The 17,928-nt window shown below is 43.6% G+C and overlaps 1 protein-coding gene and 1 non-coding gene across 3 annotated transcripts in view; one reads left to right on the forward strand and one right to left on the reverse strand.

The window, feature by feature from the left end:
- Nucleotides 1-17,928, reverse strand: part of spock1 (SPARC (osteonectin), cwcv and kazal like domains proteoglycan 1) — a 289,083-nt gene that overhangs the window by 163,019 nt on the left and 108,136 nt on the right. The gene's annotated exons all lie outside the window — the stretch shown is intronic.
- Nucleotides 15,900-15,976, forward strand: trnaa-agc (transfer RNA alanine (anticodon AGC)). Its single transcript has one exon. It is a non-coding gene; the product is annotated as a tRNA-Ala (tRNA).

Raw genomic sequence — 17,928 nt, forward strand, 5'->3', positions numbered from 1 at the left:
TGATCACTGACAATGACGAGACAGCCTATAGGGAGGAGGTCAGAGACCTGGCCGGGTGGTGCCAGAATAACAACCTATCCCTCAACGTAACCAAGACTAAGGAGATGATTGTGGACTACAGGAAAAGGAGCACCGAGCACGCCCCCATTCTCATCGACGGGGCTGTAGTGGAGCAGGTTGAGAGCTTCAAGTTCCTTGGTGTCCGTATGCCCTTCCCTTTTACAGAAATCACAACAACGCTTTGTGGGCTGTTTGGGATTAGTTTGGTAGTTTGGCCTGTCCGCACACTAGAGAGTGGCGTGGACAAGTACACCACCCCCTAAGGTCGCATATCTATCCGAGTCAGACAAGTCGTTTCGGAGCCTATTTGTGCTCTGTTCTGATAAGTATCGCTGCGCGTCATGTAGGAATGACCTCGTCAAATGATCTTATTTTTCTGCATCTCCCCTACTTTGTGCTCTGAGGTCCTCTGGGATCTCACAGTGTGTGTCAAGCATGTTCATCGCTACTTTGCGGTGTCGCAATTTGTTTTACACGAGTAAAAACACAGCAAGCTCTAGAATGAACATATTTTCTTATGCGTGCCAACAAATTGCCGGCACTGAACAATTGAATCCCTAAACGAATCAAATGTGAGACCTTTCCTGCCTTTTTTAGATCAAATCATTAACACAAGTAAATTACCATAACCCAAACAGACTGGTTGCTTGCATATTCTCCATCACACATGTTTGTTATATACTGAGCGTACTAAGCATTAGGAACACCTGCTCTTTCCATGACATGGACTGACCAGGTGAATCCAGGTGAAAGCTGTGATCCCTTATTGATGTCATTTGTTAAATCCAATTCAAATCAGTGTAGATGAAGGGGTGGAGACATGTTAAAGAAGGATTTTTAATCCTTGATACAATTGAGACATGGATTGTTTTGTGCCATTCAGAGGGTGAATGTGCAAGACAAACGATTTAAGTGCCTTTGAACGGGTATGGCAGTAGGTGCCAGGAGCACCGGTTTGTGTCAAGAACTGTGACATTTTTTGTTTGAAGTAGCGTTTATCAAAGAAAAGGTTGGAGACACCGGCTCTAGCCCAAATTGTTCAAATATAACCCATATTACCGAATCTAGATTTTATTCTTTCTATTACAGATTTGGGCCCACCATTTATGGATATACAATATATAACTGCCAAAAAAATGCACATTTGATAATGATAAATAAATAATATGTTTGCAATATTATTTTCATGTGAACATAATTAATGACCAAATTGAAATGTAAAACGCCAGTTTGCATTTTCAAGTTGACAGTTCTTGTTCAATGCCCTACCAGATAACACTGTCATATTGAGAAAGACAATTGTTAAAATATAAATCAAAGATCACATTTGTAATTGTACTACATTTTTGTGATTGCATTATTTGTGACAAAAAGAAGATGAAACTTAATGTGCAATTTAACATTTTTATTTTTTTTACCTTTCAAGTGTAAAATTCAGATATCTCAGATTTTAAAAATGTTATTTCCTCATTTTCATGCGTTATCCTGGCACCATTCTTAACAGTTTGGCCTGTCAATCAATCCGTTGGGTGGGATTGTAAGAGGAGGCGCAGGATATTTGAGAGAGTCACAGAGTTGGTAGGGTTTCAGACCTGTCAATCGGTCACTGTGGGTGGGATTTTCAGGAAAGGGGGCAAGATGTTTGTGGGTTGGTAGTACACCCCCACTTTCAGACAAAGTCAGGTGCCCATGCTCACACACACACACACACACACACACACACACACACACACACACACACACACACACACACACACACACACACACACACACACACACACACACACACTACGGGCTTCCCAATTCATCTCTCATCTCTCATCTCTGATGTTCTTAATCCCCAACCACTGCCTCATAAAACTGCATTCTAACAGGCAGTTTCCCTATAGATTAAATTCCTATTATACTATCCCGCTCTATTCTTCCCTCGTCCCCCTCTCCTTCTTTTATATCCTCTCTCTCTTAATGGACGTGTTAGGTAGCAATATTATACGTCAGTGATGGCCTAGAAATGTGTCTTGGACCTTGGAATCAGAGCATAGTACCAGACCATCAAAAATACATGGGTAGACATATCAACACATCCCTTCCTCCCTCACTAATTCTATAATTTCTTCCCTCCTGAACAGCCGGTGGTGACACTCCCTCACTTCCTCCCTCCGTCCCTCACAACTATGTGAAGTTTTCATTAAGGTGTTAATAGAGGTGAGCATAGAGAGCGTTCTCCGGTGGCTCCTCGTTCCCCGGGTCACAGCGAGAGCCTTATTAGCCTGTATCTACAAGGAGAGAGAATCACTATCACCCCCACAGAGCACTCTGACAGAGGTTCTCTCTCTCTGTGTGTGTGTGTGTGTGTGTGTGTGTGTGTGTGTGTGTGTGTGTGTGTGTGTGTGTGTGTGTGTGTGTGTGTGTGTGTGTGTGTGTGTGTGTGTGTGTGTGTGTGTGTGTGTGTGTGTGGGTGTATTGTATTGTGTGTAAGTCAGTGTGTCGGTGTGCCGTTGTGAGTGTGTGTGGGCGTTTTGTGTTCGCTCAGTTACTTAGCTGTCTCAGAGCACCAGTAAAGTGCACACAAACTGCAGTATATTTAAACCTATTCAACATCTCCAACCAAACACAACAAAATACAGCAGCTAATCTTTTTAAAACCAGTCAACTCTGACTGTGGATACACACACACACACCACACACACACACACACACACACACACACACACACACACACACACACACACACACACACACACACACACACACACACACACACACACACACACACACACAATGCTGAGCACTCAGACACTGATTTAAGAGATAGATAGGAACACAAATAATGAAGGGTTCAGTGTGGCTGAACTTCTAACTACAGATGTCAGAACTTTATTTGACCCTTTTCGTCGCAGGAGGAAAATAATCCTTCAGAATTTGAATATCTGAATACATATTTTGAATCGCAGCAAGGAGGCAGCTAGACGCAGTGTTTGTATACAATGCACACTGTACCTACATCGTACCTTAGGCAGGCTACATGCAGGCTACATGCAGGCTACAGCGCGTCTTAAGTGAATTCTTATGTGGATTATAATAAATGTACAAATGTGTAGGGGGTAGATGTATTTTCTGTCAGGGAAAATTGTTTTATTATACACTAAGTGTACAAAACATTAAGAACACCTGCTCCTCCCATGACATAGGCTGACCAGGTGAATCCAGGTGAAAGCTATGATCCCTTATTGATGTCACTTGTTAAATCCAATTAAATCCGTGTAGATGAAGGGGAGGAGACAAGTTAAAGAATGATTTTTACACCTTGAGACAATAGAGACACGGATTGTGCATGTGTGTCATTCAGAGGGTGAATGGGCAAGAGAAAAGATTTAACTGCAATGCTGCTGGGTTTTTAACACTCAATAGTTTCCCGTGTGTATCAAGAATGGCCCACCACCCAAAGGACATACAGCTAACTTGACACAACTGTGAGAAGCATTAAAGTCAACATGGGCCAGCATCCCTGTGGAACACTTTCGACACCATATAGAGTCCATACCCCGACAAATTGAGGCTGTTCTGAGGGCAAAGGGGGGTACAACTCAATATTAGGAAGGTGTTCCTAATGGTTTGTACACTCGGTGTATGTTGAAGGCAAGCAATATACAGAATACATGATTGGTTTCCTCAGTGTCTGTGTGGTCCAGTGGTTAGAGCCACGGACGCCGGCACACACCTGCCAGAGTCGGCATGGTTTCGAATCCGGCCCACATCCCTTTGACTCATTAATGAACGTGTATTTGTTACGCATTAATTCCACATGGTTACATGGTTAAAACAGACACAGCTCGAGGGTTAATAGTTTAGGCATAATTCAGAGTGGTCAAGGTTAGGGCTATGGTGTGGGGAAGGCTTAAAGGAAAATACCAAAAAATAAGGCGCCTATGTATCATCAGCATTTATGGTATTCTTAGTACTCACTAGATCATTGTGAACTGCCGTAGCGCGGTGGTCTAAGCAGCATGCTCCGGCTCCGAGTTTACGCCCAGTTTTGTCCTATCTAGTGACCTACCTGAGTCTACACTCAGGTAGGTCGGCAGGGTAGCCTAGTGGTAGCCTAGGTGGTTAGAGCGTTAGGCTAGTAACCGAAAGGTTGCAAGTTCAAATCCCCGAGCTGACAAGGTACAAATCTGTCGTTCTGCCCCTGAACAAGGCAGTTAACCCACTATTCCTAGGCCGTCATTGAAAATAAGAGTTTGTTCTTAACTGACTTGCCTAGTTAAATAAAAACAAAAGGTTAAATGTAAGTCGCTCTGGATAAGAGCGTCTGCTAAATGACGTAAATGTACACTAGCCTTATAAGTGAATTGCACTAATTTCATTGTTTTCAAGAACTAAGAAAAAAAGTCTGGTAATTTACACATCGAAGAAAAGTGTTTCAGCTCAACGAAATTGTCTTTGGATAGGCTCAAATGCAAAAACATGTTGACTTATTTTACTAAATTAAATATTACACACAACTCTGCAATGGTGTGTTGTATTGGAGAGAGTCTCACTCTTAAATCATTTTCCACACACAGTCTGTGCCAGTATTTTGTTTTCATGCTAGTGAGGGCCAAGAAACCACTCTCACATAGGCACGTGGTTGCAAAGGGCATCAGTGTCTCAACAGCGCGATTTGCCAAGTCCGGATAGTCTGAGCACAGCCCAATCCAGAAGTCTGGCAGTGGCTTCTGATTAAATTCTTTCTTGTTCAGATACCGGAAAGTAGATTGGAGGCAGGGCATGAAAGGGATAACGAATGCAGTTGTTTGTGTCATCCATTTCGGGAAAGTACCTGCGTAATTGCGCACCCAACACAACTCAGGTTCTTTGCTATATTACATTTGGCATTGTCCATAAGCTTGAGTTCATTTGCACACAAAAACTCAGCAAAAAAAGAAACGCCCCTTTTTCAGGACACTGTCTTTCAAAGATCATTTGTAAAAATCCAAATAACTTCACAGATCTTCATTGTAAAGGGTTTAAACACTGTTTCCCATGCTTGTTCAAATAACCATAAACAATTAATGAACATGCACCTGTGGAACGGCCGTTAACTTCTTATGGCTGGGGGCAGTATTGAGTAGCTTGAATGAATAAGGTGCCCAGAGTAAACTGCCTGCTACTCAGTCCCAGAAGCTAAGATATGCATATTAGTAGTAGATTTGGATAGGAAACACTCTGCAGTTTCTAAAACTGTTTGAATGATGTCTGTGAGTATAACAGAACTCATATGGCATGCAAAAACCTGAGAAAAAATCCAACCAGGAAGTGGGAAATCTGAGGTTTGTAGGTTTGCCTATCCAATGTACAGTGTTTTGGGGTATTATTGCACTTCCTAAGGCTTCCACTAGATGTCAACAGTCTTTAGAACCTTGTTTGATGCTTCTACTGTGAAGAATGAGGGAAGGAGAGCTCTTTGAGTCAGGTGTCTGGCATGAGTTAATCACGCACGCTCCCGTGAGAGCGACCTGTGTTCCATCGCATTTCTGAAGACAAAGGAATTCTCCGGTTGAAACATGATTGAAGATTTATGTTAAAAACATCCTAAAGATTGATTCTATACATCGTTTGACATGTTTCTACGAACTGTAATGGATTTTTTAAACTTTTCGTCTGACCTGAGCGTCATCAATTTGGATTTTGGAACTAAACGAGCGAACAAAAAGGAGGTATTTGGATATAAATTATGGACGTTATCGAACAAAACAAACATTTATTGTGGAACTGGGATTCCTGGGAGTGCATTCTGATGAAGATCATCAAAGGTAAGTGAATATTTATAATACTATTTCTGACTTCTGTTTTTTGTTTTTGTTGACTCCTCAACATGGCGGATATCTGTATAGCTTGTTTGGGCTCTGAGCGCTGGATTCAGAATATAGCATGGTGTGCTTTTTCCGTCATTTAAAAAGAAAATCTGACACAGCAGTTGCATTAAGGAGAAGTTTATCTAAAGTTCCATGTATAATACTTGTATCTTTTATTAATGTTTATTATGAGTATTTCTGTAAATTGATGTGGCTCTCTGCAAAATCACTGGATGTTTTGGAGGCAAAACATTACTGAACATAACACGCCAATGTAAACTAAGATTTTTGGATATAAATATAAACTTTATCGAACAAAACATACATGTATTGTGTAACATGAAGTCCTATGAGTGTCATCTGATGAAGATCATCAAAGGTTAGTGGTTAATTTTATCTCTATTTCTGCTTTTTTGACTCCTATCTTTGGCTGGAAAAAGGGATGTGTTTTTCTGTGACTAGGTACTGACCTAACATAATCGTTTTGTGTGCTTTCGTCGTAAAGCCTTTTTGAAATCGGACACTATGGCTGGATTTAAAACAAGATTATCTTTTTTTGTAAAATACATGTATGTTTATTTTTTTTTTTAAATTTTATCCCATTTTCTCCCCAATTTTCGTGGTATCCAATCGCTAGTAATTACTATCTTGTCTCATCGCTACAACTCCCGTACGGGCTCGGGAGAGACGAAGGTCGAAAGCCATGCGTCCTCCGAAGCACAACCCAACCAAGCCGCACTGCTTCTTAACACAGCGCGCCTCCAACCCGGAAGCCAGCCGCACCAATGTGTCGGAGGAAACACCGTGTACCTGGCCCCCTTGGTTAGCGCGCACTGGGCCCGGCCCGCCACAGGAGTCGCTGGAGCGCGATGAGACAAGGATATCCCTACCGGCCAAACCCTCCCTAACCCGGACGACGCTATGCTAATTGTGCGTCGCCCCATGACAGAGCCTGGGCGCGAACCCAGAGACTCTGGTGGAGCAGCTAGCACTGTGATGCAGTGCCCTAGACCACTGCGCCACCCGAGAGGCCCCAAATACATGTATGTTTGAGGAATTTTTATTATGAGATTTTTGTTGTTTGAATTTGGGGCCCTGCACTTTCACTGGTTGTTGTCAAGTCGATCCCTTTAACGGGATCTCAGCCATAAGAAGTTTTTAAGACATTAACAGCTTACAGACGGTAAGCAATTAAGGTCACAGATATGAAAACTTAGGACACTAAAGAGGCCTTTCTACTGACTCTGAAAAACACCAAAAGAAAGATTCCCAGGGTCCCTGCTCATCTGCGTGAATGTGCCGAAGGCATGCTGCAAGGAGGCATGAGGACTGCAGATGTGGCCAGGGCAATTGCAGTCATTGCAGGCAATGTCAACGCTGTGCGTTACAGGAAAGACATCCTCCTCCCTCATGTGGTACCCTTCCTGCAGGCTCATCCTGACATGATCCTCCAGCATGACAATGCCACCAGCCATACTGCTCGTTCTGTGCGTGATTTTCTGCAAGACAGGGATGTCAGTGTTCTGCTATGGCCAGTGAAGAGCCCAGATCTCAATCCCATTGAGCACGTCTGGGACCTGTTGGATCAGAGGGTGAGGGCTAGGGCCATTCCCACCAGAAATGTTCGGGAACTTGCAGGTGCCTTGGTGGAAGATTGGGGTAACATCTCACAGCAAGAACTGGCAAATCTGGTGCAGTCCATGAGGAGGAGATGCACTGCAGTACTTAATGCAGCTGGTGGCCACACCAGATACTGATTGTTACTTTTGATTTTGACCCCCCTTTGTTCAGGGACACATTATCCCATTTCTGTTCGTCACATGTTGTGGAACTTGTTCAGTTTATGTCTCAGTTGTTGAATTTTGTTATGTTCATACAAATATTTACACATGTTAAGTTTGCTGAAAATAAACGCAGTTGACAGTGAGAGAAGTTTACAATGATGGAAAGACCTGTGTGTTATCCTTGTTAATGCAGAGCTCCAACTTCTTAATCATAGCCTCAATTTTGTCCCGCACATTGAATATAGTTGCAGAGAGTCCCTGTAATCCTAGATTCAGATCATTCAGGTGAGAAAAAACATCACTCAGATAGGCCAGTCGTGTGAGAAACCCGTTATCATGCAAGCGGCCAGACAAGTGAAAATTATGGTCAGTTAAGAAAACTTTAAGCTCGTCTCTCAATTTAAAAAAAAACGTGTCAATACTTTGCCCCTTGATAACCAGTGCACTTATGTATGTTGTAAAAGTGTTACATGGTCGCTACCCATATCATTGCATAGTGCAGAAAATATATGAGAGTTCAGGGGCCTTGCTTTAACAAAGTTAACCATTTTCACTGTAGTGTCCAAAACATATTTCGAGCTGTCAGGCATTCCCTTGACAGCAAGAGCCTCTCGGTGGATGCTGCAGTGTACCCAAGTGGCACCGGGAGCAACTGCTTGCAAGTGCGTTACCAATCCACTATGTCTCCCTGTCATGGCTTTTGCGCCATCAGTACAGATACCAACATGAACAGCAGCTACGTTTGGCTACATTCAGACCGTTAGTGGAATTCTCGCAAGAGAGTAATGGTTTATGTGATTGGATGTTAATTATTTGACTAGGCTACCTGCATTTGACATTGTTTTGTTATTTCGCTGAACACTAGATGGATTCATTTTCTTTTTGGCAGTGAAACGAGGCTACTCAGGCGAGAAAAACACCTCACCCAAATGTATAACCCCATTGGAAAATATAAATGAACTGTTTAAAAATGTGAAGAATATATATTTTTTAATAAAATAAAATGTGAATCACATTTTTATTTGGCATACCCCCCGACGGCATTGCGCATACCCTGTACCCGAGTTTGAGAATATCTGATAAAGTGTAAAACCTTCCCAGAAGAGTGTAGTCTGTTACAGCAGCAAAGGGGGGACAAACTCTATTTTAATGCCCATGATTTTGGAATGAGATGTCTGACGAGCGAGTGTCCACATGCTTTTTTTAATGGGCTTCCAAGTGGCGTAGCGGTCTAAGACACTGCATCTCAGAGCTAGAGGTGTTACTACAGTCTCTGGTTCGAATACAGGCTGTATCACATCCGGCTGTGATTGGGAGTCCCATAGGGCGGCGCACAATTGGCCCAGCGTCATCCGGGTTTGGCCGGGGTAGGCCGTCATTGTAAATAAGAATTTGTTCTTAACTGACACGCCTAGTTAAATCAAATATTTAAAATTTGGTGTACTTATTTGACAAGCATTCAATAGAAAAAAAGCAATTTACCCGACACTAACCAAGTTTCCATCCAACCTTTTTATGAGCGTAAAGTACATGTCGGTTAATAGGACTCATGACAGTCCTGACGGAAACAGAAAATGTGCCGGTAAACTTTCCAAATGTCGACAGAACAAAATACGCGAGACAAGGTGGGATCTTTTTGTGTCTGTAAAATGAATTATGTGAGAAATGTTGGTGGATAATAAATGTTGTCCATATTAATCTCATCATGTAGGGTATACTCGCACTTTATCTGCAAGCTGTTGGTTAGAGGACACCGTGCCAATACCAGAGTGGGAACACTCCACAGGAGGTTGGTGGCACCTTAATTGGGGAGGACGGACTTGTGGTAATGGCTGGAGCGGAATCAGTGGAATGCTATCAAATCCATCAAACAGCAGGTTTCCATGTGTTCGAGGCCATTCCATGAATTCCATTCCAGACATAATTATGAACCGTCCTCCCCTCAGCAGTTTCCACTGGCACACTCGCTGTATAACGCAGCATTTGTTTGTGAAATAACCATCAGTAGAGTTAAATGCGATGGACACTCATGTAACTTGTATTTCTTTTTTTTTTTATTCGGTACATGGGAATTTAATTGTAAAAGGTATTTTTTTATGTGCACAACGTCATCACGCAAAGCCTTTTATCTGTAGCAAGTCAATATGATGAAAACACATCTCTGGTGGGAAAATGTGCAAGTTGTTTTTATGCGGATTTCAGAATATCTGCTTGAAAATCTGTCCCCCATTGGGTGAAAACCTAGCTATTTGTATGAATGGAAACGAATGTTAGTGTCGCCTATCGTTATTATTCTATTTGTTTTCAAAAGTGTCCGGTATGGTCATTTCCTATCAAGATCGGGTGTAAAATATCCCTCGACTGTCTATTTGAGATGTGTAAATAAATCAAGTCAATCTGGGGATTGAGAACTTTGTGCCAGAAGGGTGTGGGACAGAATCAACTCCACGTTGACACAGTAGGCCTATATGTGCGCTCTGAAAGCAGATACAGATACATTTTTGTACATTTAAATGTTGCAGTAATTCAGGCCTAGCATTTGAGCGAGAGAGAGAGGAAATTATTTTGATAACGAGCCCTGATCCCATTGACTCGACTGCCCCCACATGGAGAGAAAGAGAACCGCTCATTTTCAGAGATTCACACGGCTCATTTGAATTTCCTGGTGCGGCAGGAAAATTCTCTGCGACAAAAGAGTGATCAAGTTAAGAGCCGACATCTGTACTACATAGCTGAGAGAGAGAGAGAGAGAGAGAGAGAGAGAGAGAGAGAGAGAGAGAGAGAGAGAGAGAGAGAGAGAGAGAGAGAGAGAGAGAGAGAGAGAGAGAGACAGAGAGAGAGACAGAGAGAGAGAGAGACACAGAGAGAGAGAGGCTGGAACTGGGGGGCAGAGACGGGGGAAGGAGAAACACATAGACAGAGAGAGGGGGGCAAAGAGGGAGAGGAGAAGGAGTGGGCTTCCCTTCTAAAGGTTATGGAGTACCCATTAAGGTGAATGTGATGACTGTGCAGCTCTTTAGGTGACATTCAGGGTTAACATCACTGCCTGAGGGAAGGCGAGAGATAGTCTTGGAGAGAGACAGTGGGACAGAAATGGAAATTGAGAGAGAAAGAGCAACAGAGAGAGACACAGAGGGGGGAGACATTGAGAAAGAGAAAGCAGTGACTGCTAGCGAGAGATGGTGAGAGACAAAGAGACAAGAGCAGCAAAGATAGAAAGAGATAGTGGAATGAAAGACACATGGAGGTACAGACAGAGATAGAGATAGAGATAGAGACAGAGAGTACATCGGATTGCAGCAGCGCATCTGTGACATGCGATGCGATTGTAAAGGCAGGTGTTTCCGCTTTCTTCCTCACACAATCACACACTCACCTGCTTTTCATCAAGCGCTTTCACACAGGGGAGCCTGGATGACACACACACACACACACACACACACACACACACACACACACACACACATACACACACAGAAAGATGTATGTTTTCTTCCTAATCATACAGCCGTTTCAAAGGAAACTATTCCACTGTGTGTGTGTGTGTGTGTGTGTGTGTGTGTGTGTGTGTGTGTGTGTGTGTGTGTGTGTGTGTGTGTGTGTGTGTGTGTGTGTGTGTGTGTGTGTGTGTGTGTGTGTGTGTGTGTGAGAGAGAGAGAGAAATACTAGAGGGCCTTGACAAGAACTACAAAGCCAGGTGGAGAGACGGAGGAAAACACAGAGCTGACAAGCAGGAAGACGTGTGTGTGTGTGTGTGAGTGTGTGTGTGTTCAAGGAACATCAAAAGCATCGCTGCCATTAAGCTCCCATTAGTTCAGCTCTGTCTGATTGTGCCAGACTAAACGGAAGGTCAGACCACTGCCCCACACACACACACACACACACACACACACACACACACACACACACACACACACACACACACACACACACACACACACACACACACACACACACACACACACACACACACACACACACACACACACACACACACACACACACACACACACACACACACACACAGCCCAATTACAGTATCTATCCCTCTCTTTCTCCCCTGTCTTATATTAGCTCTGTTAACCTCTCACTCCTGTCTCCTCTCTCCCTCAGTCTTTATCTCACCCCCTTCTCCTTCAACGCCTCTTTCATCTGTCTGTCTCTCAGTCTCTCTCAGCTACTGGAAAATGACTGACTCTTAAGATCTCTCCATCTGTCTGTGTCCAGTAAGCTGTAAGAGTGACTGTTAGAGAGACAAAGCTGAGCCATTTGTCTCAGACACACACAGACACACACAGACACAGTCACACAGTCAGGATTAGCCTTATCCTGTCTCTCTTTCTCCAGTGTTTTCCATAAGTGCCGATAACAGACTCATTGTAAGCCGGCAACTATTTCCACAAACAAAGTTGTTTTATTGCCACACCGGATAGGTGTAGTTTTACAGGTTCAGTCATATTAGTATGGCACATCTGCAGCAAATTAGGGTTAAAGGGATTTTTCACCTTGTCAGATTTTTCACCTTGTCAGCTCAGGTATTCGACCCAGCGACCTTTCGGTTACTGGCCAAATGCTAGGCTACCTGCAGATGTCATAAATGAACCAAGCTTCTTTTCATTTAAAAGATTTACATTTGCTAGTCAGAAAAGTCTGTCTAGTCTTCTCCAGCTAGAATAAACGCCATCCAGGCGTCAGTCACAAAGCGAGTGATGACAAGGAAACTGTTGGTTCGTCAGTCTGCCGTCTGTCCCTCGACTCTGTACCTGGTTTTGTTGTTGCACGCTTTGTTCGGCTGCATTCTAAATTCTTTTCACGGAGGCGGGAGAGCATGATGCTTCTTCATCGTCTCCTGTGAGTGGATTTTACACGTCCCATGTAATGTAAGTGGTAACGATGAGTAGAAATCCACTTCATTACTGTTTAGTGGCACGTTCATTTATTTTCTTTTGCGTGTTTCATAGACCGATACAGCCACAGAGTCGGGGAGCATAGGCTATTTACTGTGCTTTGACAACTGAACAGTGAGTGTTGACTAGTTTAAATAAAAAAGGTGTTGAACTGCCTGAATGAAGCTAATCTCCTATATCCCTTTGCCATTCATAAATCATGCAACGTGGTGATATGTCTATGGTATCGCATCAGGTCAAGTAAACCAAAGATCTTGTTTGGGTTTTCCTAGACTTCGAGGCCCATGTCGAGACTTGCCAGTGACCGCAAAAGTTTCTTGTCAGTGATGTTTTTAAAAACAAAATGTATTTAACGAGGCAAGTCAGTTAAGAACAAATTCGTATTTACAATGACGGCCTACACTGGCCAAAACCAGACCACGCTGGGACAATTGTGTGCCGCCCAATCACAGCCGGTTGTGATACAGCCTGGATTTGAACCAGGGCGTCTGTAGTGTACCTCAAACACTGAGATACAGTGCCTTAAACAGTTGCGCAACTCAAGAACCCCAGCTAAATTATTAAAACATGTTGAATCCTCACTACAGGAAGAATATATAGCGGAGATTGATTTTTTTTAACTATTAGCATTTTTAAAACCAATATATATTTTTTTACATTTTAGTCATTTAGCAGACGCTCTTATCCAGAGCAACTTACAGTAGAGTGCATACATTTTATTACATTTTTTTTTACATACTGAGACAAGGATATCCCTACCGGCCAATCCTTCCCTAACCCCTAACCCGGACGACGCTATGCCAATTGTGCGTCGCCCCATGGACCCCCCGGTTGCGGCCGGCTGCGACAGAGCCTGGGCGTGAACCCAGAGACTCTGGTGGCGCAGCTATCACTGCGATGCAGTGCCCTAGACCACTGCGCCACCCGGGAGGCCTATATATATATATATACATTCTATATTGCTTAATCCGAAAATGTGGTCGGAGGCGCCTTATGGATGGTGTGACGCAATCGCGGTGCCTCCAGAGGCATGCAGAGGCCAAATTGGGCTCCATACCGCATCGCCCTCCACCTCTCAAATGTTGTAACAATGCGGAGGGCTCTGTATAGCGCCGCATTGACATGATTGGTTGACGGTAGGTGAGGGCGGGAGGTCCTGTACAAACACACTTCCTTGACAACTTCCTTCACAACAGCTCTGCGCTGAACGGCAATCCACGAGAAGTATGAACGCCCAGACTTCTGCAGAGGCCGTATCACCGTAAATGCTACACGGCCAATGCAGATTCCAGATTGACCATGCAGTGCCTTTACATCAGCTGGTGAGCTGCGGCGAAGCTAGCGTTAAATGTGGGCAAACAGGAAGGCAGGCTCCGCTCCTGCTCCACCTCCGTCCATAGGCTAACACATCGCGCAAGCGATACTCTTGATTCCCCACAAACTGCTTTACGAAATTAAAAACAATACTATTATTGACAATAGCCTCGCTATTTATCTGTCTCTCCCCTTGAGTATAGAAAAGTAAGGGGGGCTTTGAATGTGTGGTCTCGCTCTACCCTCCTACTTCCAACCGCTGCATCCCATAGCCAGGTTCTGACAAGTCTCCCTTTACTTTTCACTCTGCAATAAAAAAACTACACAAATATCAGTGGACATTACAAAAAAGTAGCTGAGAGCCTGTTACAATTATTGCAAATAATAATCTGGTCAATCTGACAGGAGCAAAAGTCAATTCCGTCTAGAGACCATTCAATCATAATTACTGATTTGGCATAACTATTGAATATTATATAAAAAAGAAAATGTGTGTGAGCCTATGTATGGAGGACTTATTTGTTTCATAGTTTATTGCATATTGCAGGCAATTATGACCATTGGGCAAAACAGGAGGGAAATCTTTGCTTTACTTCACTGCTCAGGTGAGAATCTTCCCGCCAGTCCACCACTAGTTGTTGCTGGGCAGAAATCCGAGCCAAATCAATAGGTGCGAATCGAGCAACAGACGAGCATCAAGTTAGCAACCTTGCAGTAAGAGCTAGCAATTTTTTTTTGTTGCAGGAACCAAAATACCAAATACGTCGAAAGAACCCCGAATCATTCCTTGTTTTTCAGCAGATGGTGAAAATAATGTGGCGCAATGTCAAATATGTAACAGAACATTTTAAGAGAAGAACCACATCAAACCATATCGACTCAGCCAATTCTAGTGAATTCAGTGCGGTTCGCTTGTTTTTTGTGTGCAGTGTGAACACTCCAAAGGAACTCAGACCCCTCAAAAGAGCCCCAGAAGCTAACCGAACTGTAACCATCTCGAGAAGTGGTCTGAGATCTGTTCGCTTTAATTCTTCTGGTCCGGTTCCCTTTTTTTAAAGCAATGTGAACACAAAGCTCCCCAGGTTCGCTTGTCATTATTCCCTTACCACACACTAGACTACTGTAACACCATTTCCCCTGCCATAAACCCTCACATTGGTGGCACTAAAGAGAGACGATGATTTTAAAACATGGTGCTGTTTTGGGATACTGACTAGCGATTGCAAAGAAATTCCAAAATGTGTGGAGTTTTAAATTCAGATGATTTGTTTGTCATATGTGCTCTATATGATAAGAGAGCTTCATAGGCTGTTTATTGATTGTGGGGTTTGAATAGTGTGAGAAGACAACATATTTGGTGAGAATCACAACCTAGGGAACACAATCTATTCTAGCTCGTAAAAGGGGCAGTAGCCTACATTGGGGTGTACAAGTTTCAATTACAGCATTATTTGATCTGTAGTTATTCTATTGCTATTTATTATGTTAACAATAATATTTACAAGCCAATAATATCATCTGATTAAAATGATTATGTCTCATATTTGAACTAAATGCAATCTATTAGCTTCCAAAATGTAAGTAGTTATATTTAGCTGTCCGATAACACGTCATGATTGAACGGCTTGTCCTGCACTTAGTAAAAACCCAGAGTGCATTGAGTGAATGTTGGAATAAAGATCTTGCTTCCTTTCTAAACATAGCAATGTGAATGCAAAGGGGACGGTCCAGAGAATAGGTGAAGTGAACTGGCAAAAGAGTTGAGTCCTCATTCAAAGGCAAGGGCAGTGTGAATACAAAGAGAATAGTTGATTCGCTTTTTTACCCCGGAGTTCACTTTAAAGAGGACTGAGAGCCGTTCTTTTAAAGAGGACTATATGTGAAAGACTTGAGCACTTGGACCAGGACTCGAGCACTGGGACTTTTGACTCGACTAGTGACTCGACCAGTGGTGACTCGGACTTGGGCTCGACTCGGATTTAGCCATAGGGACTCTTGGTCCCGTGTGGCTCAGTTGGTAGAGCATGGCGCTAGCAACGCCAGGGTTGAGGGTTCAATTCCCACGGGGGGACCAGGGTTCAATTCCCACGGGGGGACCAGGATGAATATGTATGAACTTTCCAATTTGTAAGTCGCTCTGGATAAGTGCGTCTGCTAAATGACTTAAACGTAAATGAAAATGTTGACTCTAGGGCACAGAGGACCTGGGACTCGGACTTGAGGTTTAGTGACTCGACTACAACACTGGATTTCATCTGTGTCCACAGCAGCAGAGCTAATAAAAAACATAACTTGAAGAACAAACATTATTGTTTCAATTCATATCTTGCAGTTAAACTGTAAATATGACTAATCTCAAAGAGAAGACAGGTTTAATGTTTAAAAATGTTACCGTACTTAAGTCAAGTCATGTCTTTCTACTCAATACCATAACTCAGTTTACCAATCTGAGAGGTAAAGTCATTAAACTATTCAATCATTTCGCTGTGTATTTCAGATGGGATCAAGGGAGAATGCACCAGAGGCCACCAAGATAGACCTCGTTCTGCTACTCCATGTACTTACATAAAACCTTGTTTCTCGCTCTTTCTCTAACTCGTCCTCTTTAACTCTCTCTCTCTCTTTCATTTTCTCTTTTCTGTGTCCCTATGTAACTCTCCCCCTCTCTCTCTTCCTCTCTTCGCGTTCTCTCTGTATTTCCGTCTCTCTAAGAAAGAGCTAAACAAACCATGCAGAGGCACAACAGCACAGATGCCAGGCGATGGTCCAATACCTTTCCTCTCATCCGAGACCACTGCAGAATACACACAGCCCACAGACAGGCATTAGGCTGTGTGTGTGCCTGCGTCTCTTTTTGTCCCTGTGCTGTGTGCAAATGCATGTGTTTGTGTGCTACTGTGCATTGCTGTGCGTGCGCGCGGACAGCAGAGCTAGGACGGTGGGTATTTTTAATTATCGGAGATGTGGTGTGGTGATAGGGCCCACGGCTGTGTGACCCTGTGACAATGACGCAGAGAATAGCCCCAGGGAGGAGATTCTGTCTGTGGACAACAGAGCTGCTGCCGGGAGGATACGCAACACATAACCACCACACATGGATCATAAACAGAGCCTAGCTAATGTACGCTAGCTTAGAAGGCTGCTAGCAGGAGCACACTCACCAGGCTTAGACCCATACAGAGGCTGCTTGCAAGTAACTTCAGTCAGGCAGTTCCATTCGATTCAGAGCTCTCCTAATAGAGCATTTTGCTCTGTAAATAGCCTACACCGCATCCCTTTAAATATCTATTTCGGGAGTGCATTACTTGTCACACAGTGCTCCAGTTAGATTCAGCAGAAAGGGAGCTTCAAACCCTGAGCTCAGGCGGATAGCTCCCTCTCTGCAGCCCATTCCCAAGCCGCGCGGCAGTGTCTGTCTGACATCACACACAGGGATAATCTGACAGGGAAGACTCGGCGCTCCCGGCCCAGCCGGCCGGAAATCTCACCTCATGTTCCAGACACTGCTGAGAAAATCGATTATTTCACTCCATTTTAACAACTCCCATCTTTCCCCATCCGCCTGTCTGTCTCTGTCTGTCTACCCATCCGCCTGTCTACCCGTCCGTCTGCCTGCCTACCTGTTCATCTGTCTACCCAGCCATCGGTCTGTCTGTCCGTCTGTCCACCTGTCTACCCGTCCAGCTATCTACCGACCCGTCTGTCTGTCTGTCTGTCTGTCTACCCATGCATCTGTCCGTCTGTCTGTCTGTCTACCTGTTTACCTATCCAACTCCTCCGGGATTCACCTCTGAAAAACAGCCTGTAATTTCTCTGGAGTATTGAGTCATGCAATTGAGATCTAACTCCCAGCGATCCTGAAGCACTGGCTCGCCAGGGAATACTGAGAGTTGTCTGGGAATAGAGTGAGAAGTGAGAGAACTTGGAGTGGGAATTGACTGGAAATGGGTTTAGTTTGATTGCCTAGGCTCTGAAGTGGCTGGTGTTGAATGATAAATTATCTCACTTTAAAGATGAGTGTGTGTA

Source organism: Salvelinus fontinalis, chromosome 6, assembly GCF_029448725.1.
Source record: "Salvelinus fontinalis isolate EN_2023a chromosome 6, ASM2944872v1, whole genome shotgun sequence".
NCBI lineage: Eukaryota > Metazoa > Chordata > Actinopteri > Salmoniformes > Salmonidae > Salvelinus > Salvelinus fontinalis.